The sequence below is a fragment of the Ranitomeya variabilis genome, chromosome 2 (assembly GCF_051348905.1).
Source record: "Ranitomeya variabilis isolate aRanVar5 chromosome 2, aRanVar5.hap1, whole genome shotgun sequence".
In the NCBI taxonomy this organism is placed as follows: domain Eukaryota; kingdom Metazoa; phylum Chordata; class Amphibia; order Anura; family Dendrobatidae; genus Ranitomeya; species Ranitomeya variabilis.
In genome coordinates, this window is record NC_135233.1 from 896,792,055 (window position 1) to 896,798,098 (window position 6,044).

Below are 6,044 nucleotides of genomic sequence, written 5' to 3' on the forward strand. Positions count from 1 at the left end.
GATATCGGAAAGTATCGGTATCGGAAAGTATCGGCCGATACCGTCAAAATATCGGATCTAATCCGATACCGATACCCGATCCCAATGCAAGTCAATGGGACGAAAATATCGGAATTAAAATAAACCCTTTATAAACTTGTAGGTTCATTCTACATGAAGGAAAACAACTAAGAATAATGTAGTATGTATTGGGGGACGTGGCGGAGACATTAAAGGCACAGAGGTTTAGCCCAATGTAATAGAATAGCAGGATTTAGTTTTTTTTTATGACGTTCGGCGTTAGAAAGATTTTGACTATGTTAATTTTTTTTTTATTTTGTCAGATATTGATGTTTCACTACTTCCACGCCCTTCACCTTCTTTTTTACTTCTCCCACACTTTCTTCTTCATTATCCTCATCATCAGCTTCTTTGACATCAAATTCTTCACCTTATTCATCTTCTTCTTCATCTTCTACCTATTATTTTTTTGGTTACATTGTTCATATTCTTTTTATTTTACTATTATCTTCATCATATTCTACTTCTTCATCATATTCTTATTTGTGACAGGCATTCCCGTAGTTGTTATCTATAAAAGTTTGAAGATTACACCTTCCGTTCTGCCTGTCACAAAAGAGCTACATTTGTCCGCGTTCAGTTTGGCCTGCAGCATCAGGCTTTATCCAGGGGCACCACGAGGAGGAACGGACTCACCCCCATACACTGCTTAGTCTTCTTCTGCTTATAATTTAGATAATATTTTTTGCTCTGATATTTAGTGTTATGCTTAATGTTCTTCTGCTCTTTGTTCTGCAGCCTCTTGTTCTTCTGCTTCTCGGTCTTCCAGGTCGTCGTCGTCTCCAGGGTCGTCGTCTCCGGGGTCGTCGTCATCGGGGTGGTCTTCAGGGTCGTCGTCTCCGGGGTCGTCGTCATCGGGGTGGTCTTCAGGGTCATCGTCTCCAGGGTCGTCGTCATCACGGTGGTTGTCGTCTCTGGTGTCGTCGTCATCTTAGGGGTGGTCTTCCGGGTCATCGTGTTCAGTCTCTTGAACTTGGAAATGTAGCAGAAGGTACAAGAAGGCTGAGAAAATGCCGAGAACCAGCTGATGGAACTGGAACTCGGATGGCTACCCGAAGGTCCAAGAGCCAATGGAACTACCGAGGACCAGCTGACGTTACTGGAACCCGGTTACTAAGCAGGAGGTACCCGTGCCTGAAAGCACTACCAAGGACCACCTGACGTTGGTGGAACTCGGATACCCAGAGGGAGGCACCTAAGCCAAAGGCTCTGCCCGGAACCAGCTGACGGTACTGGAACCAGGATGGGGAGCAGAAGGTACAAGAGCAAAAGACACTGCCGAGAACCAGCTGACGGTGCTGGAACCCAGATGGGTAGCCGAAGGTCCAAGAGCCAATGGAACTACCGAGGACCAGCTGACGTTACTGGAACCCGGTTACTAAGCAGGAGGTACCCGTGCCTGAAAGCACTACCAAGGACCACCTGACATTGGTGGAACTCGGATACCCAGAGGGAGGAACCTAAGCCAAAGGCTCTGCCCGGAACCAGCTGACGGTACTGGAACCAGGATGGGGAGCAGAAGGTACAAGAGCAAGTGTCTGCGTGGCTTTTGCAGGACACGATGCCGGCTGCACAGCAGGGGAACAGCTGGCGGTGCTGAACCCCATTGACACATTGGCTGGTGTTTTTCTCTGTGCAGCTAGCAGTACCGGGCCCTAACTGGCGGTGTTAGAGCCCGGGGGTCAGCAGGAGGAGGAGAGGGAGCAGAGTGTAGGCCGAAGCCTGCACTGGCGGCAGCTTTGGGTCTGTTGTGCCTGCGTGGCAGTTGCAGGACACGTTGCCGGCTGCACAGCAGGGGAACAGCTGGCGGTGCTGAACCCCACTGACACATTGGCTGGTGTTTTTCTCTGTGCAGCTAGCAGTACCGGGCCCCAACTGGCGGTGTTGGAGCCCGGGCTCTGCAGGGGGAGCAGAGTGTAGGCCGAAGCCTAATTGAACCAATTTCAAAGGTAACCTTTAACCCCCTCAGGGGTTACAAAGTAGAAGAGCCACAGCTTATGCAGCAGTAGTGCTGCACAAGTCAAAGGTTGCTCTTTTAATTTTGCTCCTTGCACACGCTGAATGAAACACGTATAACATTTAGCCCTTTATACAGTCAAACTGTGTTGGAGGCGCGAGTTCCCTTTGTAATGAGACGCAGCACAGATGTCAAGAATCCCACCTTGGTGCTGGGTGCAGCCTCCTGAGCGTTGTTATTTGCTGTACAGGAGTCTGCGCTGTCGTGTTATCCCCTGGCCTAGCGCTGTTAGCGCTGCCCATCTTCTGACATCATTTAATGTCGGCCGGTGCGGTTCGCAATGACCATGAATCCCAGCCCCGCAGTGTCTTAACATTGTTAAAACACTGCGGGGCTGGGATTCATGGCCTGGCGCAGCACATATGTTCGCCTCTCACACTCGGGTCCTTACACCCGCTTCAGACTGAGCGGCGTCAGCTGATCCCTTATCGCATGCCACGGCCATGAAGCCGCACAGTCTGAAGAAGGCGGAAGGAGATGAGTGACAGCCTGGCGAAGATATGCACTGCTCATGCCCATCAATCACACCCTCGCAGTCAAAATAAATAAGACACCGAGGGGCGTTGTGTCGGGCAGGGCGGGCGCAGAGGCGCAGCCAGCCAAACAATGATGTCAGAAGAAGGGTTGTGCTACCAAGGGCGTTGTTGCGTGTCATTACAAAGGAAAGTCACACCTCAGGGACGTTTTAATGGTCTCAGGGGACACATTGTAGACGTGTTCTGTTCCACGTGTGCAAGGAGAATAAGTTTATGAGCCACCTTGCACACATGCAGCATTACTGCTGTACAAGGTGGCTGTAAAACATAGAAACACCTGGGGGAGGGGGGACAGGTTCCCTTCAATTTCAGTTCTTGTGTCTGCGTGGCGGTCGCAGGACACGTTGCCGGCTACACAGCAGGGGAACAGCTGGCGGTGCTGAACCCCACTGACACATTGGCTGGTGTTTTTCTCTGTGCAGCTAGCACATCTGGGCCAAAACTGACGGTGTTAGAGCCCAGGGTCAGCAGGAGGAGCAGGGGGAGCGGAGTGTAGGCCAAAGCCTGCACTCGAGCAAGTTGAAAGGAAACCTTTAACCCCCCCCCAGGCGTTTGTAGCTGAAAGAGCCATTGTGTACAGCACTAATGCTGGAAAAGGTAAACTTAGCTCTTTTAATTATGGTCCTTGCACATGCTGAACCTAACACTTATGAAATGTGTCCCCTCACAGCGTTAAACCGTCCGGTAGGTGGAACTTTCCTTTGTCGTGTGACGCAGCACAGCCATCATTTTTACCCCCTTGGCGCCGTGCGCCGCCTCCTCAGCGTTGTTTGAATCTGTCCCGGAGCCTGCGCTGTTAGGTTAGCCCTTGGCCATGCACACATGTTGCGCTGCCCGTCTTCTGACATCATTTGGTGTCAGGCTGGCTGCGCCTGTGCGGGTGCGCTGGCCGAGATCCCGCCTCGCAGTGTCGTCTAATGTAATCCCACCGCGGGCCTGTGATCCGTGGCCATGCGCAGTGCATATCCTCGCCTATCACTCCCCTCCCTACGGCTTCTTCAGACTGTGCGGTGTCACGGCCGTGGCATGCTATTAGGGATCAGCTGACGGCGCCAAGGGGGTAAAAATGATGGCTGTGCTGCGTCACACGACAAAGGAAAGTTCCACCTACCGGACGGTTTAACGCTGTGAGGGGACACATTTCATAAGTGTTAGGTTCAGCATGTGCAAGGAGCACCACGAAAAGAGGCACTTTTTCCCTTTGCATCATTACTGCTGCACAAGGTGGCTTCTTCAGTAACAAACGCCTGGGGGTTAAATTTAACTTGTTGTGCCTGCGTGGCGGTCGCAGTACACGTTGCCGTATACACAGCAGGGGAACAGCTGGCGGTGCTGAACCCCACTAACACATTGGCGAGGTGTTTGGCTCTGTGCGTACAGCACTTCTGGACGGCAACTGGCGGTGTTGGAGCCCAGGGACAGGTGGAGGAGGTGGAGGAGGTAGGAGGAGGTAGGAGGTATTGCCACACACACAGCAGGGGAACAGCTGACGTTACTGAACCCCAATAACAGAGGAGGGACTGTTGGGACTGTGCGGACAGCACTTCTGGATGGCAACTGGCGGTGTTGGAGCCCAGGGACAGGTGGAGGAGGAGGAGGTGGAGGAGGTAGGAGGGATTGCCACACACACAGCAGGGGAACAGCTGACGTTACTGAACCCCAATAACAGAGGAGGGACTGTTGGGACTGTGCGGACAGCACTTCTGGACGGCAACTGGCGGTGTTGGAGCCCAGGGACAGGTGGAGGAGGAGGAGGTGGAGGAGGTAGGAGGGATTGCCACACACACAGCAGGGGAACAGCTGACGTTACTGAACCCCAATAACAGAGGAGGGACTGTTGGGACTGTGCGGACAGCACTTCTGGATGGCAACTGGCGGTGTTGGAGCCCAGGGACAGGTGGAGGAGGAGGAGGTGGAGGAGGTAGGAGTAGGTAGGAGGGATTGCCACACACACAGCAGGGGAACAGCTGACGTTACTGAACCCCAATAACAGAGGAGGGACTGTTGGGACTGTGCGGACAGCACTTCTGGACGGCAACTGGCGGTGTTGGAGCCCAGGGACAGGTGGAGGAGGAGGAGGTGGAGGAGGTAGGAGGGATTGCCACACACACAGCAGGGGAACAGCTGACGTTACTGAACCCCAATAACAGAGGAGGGACTGTTGGGACTGTGCGGACAGCACTTCTGGACGGCAACTGGCGGTGTTGGAGCCCAGGGACAGGTGGAGGAGGAGGAGGTAGGAGGGATTGCCACACACACAGCAGGGGAACAGCTGACGTTACTGAACCCCAATAACAGAGGAGGGACTGTTGGGACTGTGCGGACAGCACTTCTGGACGGCAACTGGCGGTGTTGGAGCCCAGGGACAGGTGGAGGAGGAGGTGGAGGAGGTAGGAGGAGGTAGGAGGGATTGCCACACACACAGCAGGGGAACAGCTGACGTTACTGAACCCCAATAACAGAGGAGGGACTGTTGGGACTGTGCGGACAGCACTTCTGGACGGCAACTGGCGGTGTTGGAGCCCAGGGACAGGTGGAGGAGGAGGAGGTGGAGGAGGTAGGAGGAGGTATGAGGGATTGCCACACACACAGCAGGGGAACAGCTGACGTTACTGAACCCCAATAACAGAGGAGGGACTGTTGGGACTGTGCGGACAGCACTTCTGGACGGCAACTGGTGGTGTTGGAGCCCAGGGACAGGTGGAGGAGGAGGAGGTGGAGGAGGTAGGAGGAGGTAGGAGGGATTGCCACACACACAGCAGGGGAACAGCTGACGTTACTGAACCCCAATAACAGAGGAGGGACTGTTGGGACTGTGCGGACAGCACTTCTGGACAGCAACTGGCGGTGTTGGAGCCCAGGGACAGGTGGAAAAGCAGAGGAACACAATGTAGGCCGAAGCCTGAGAAAGTCGAAAGGGAACCTTTAACCCCCCCCAAGGCGTTTGTAGCTGAAAGAGCCAGCTTGTGCAGCACAAAAGATGCAAAAGGAAAAGGTGGCTCTTTTCATCATGCTCCTTGCAAACACAGAACTAAACACTTATAAAATGTGTCCTCTGAAACTGTGAAACCGTCCCGGAGGTGGGACTTTCCTTCGTAATATGACGCAGCACAGCCGTCATTCCTACCCCCCCGGCGCCGTGCCCCGGCTCCTCAGCGTTGTTTGATTCCGTCCCGGAGCCTGCGCTGTTATGTTATCCCGTGGCCAGGCACACTTAGCGCTGCCCGTCTTCTGGCATCATTTGGTGTCAGGCTGGCTGCGCCTGTGCGGCCGCGCTGGCCGAGAGCCCGCCTCGCAGTGTCTTCTGATTTAATCCCACTGGGGGCCTGGGATCCATGGCCATGCGCAGTGCATATCCTCGCCTCTCACTCCCCTCCCTACGGCTTCTTAAGACTGTGCGGTGTCACGGCCGTGGCATGCTATTAGGGACC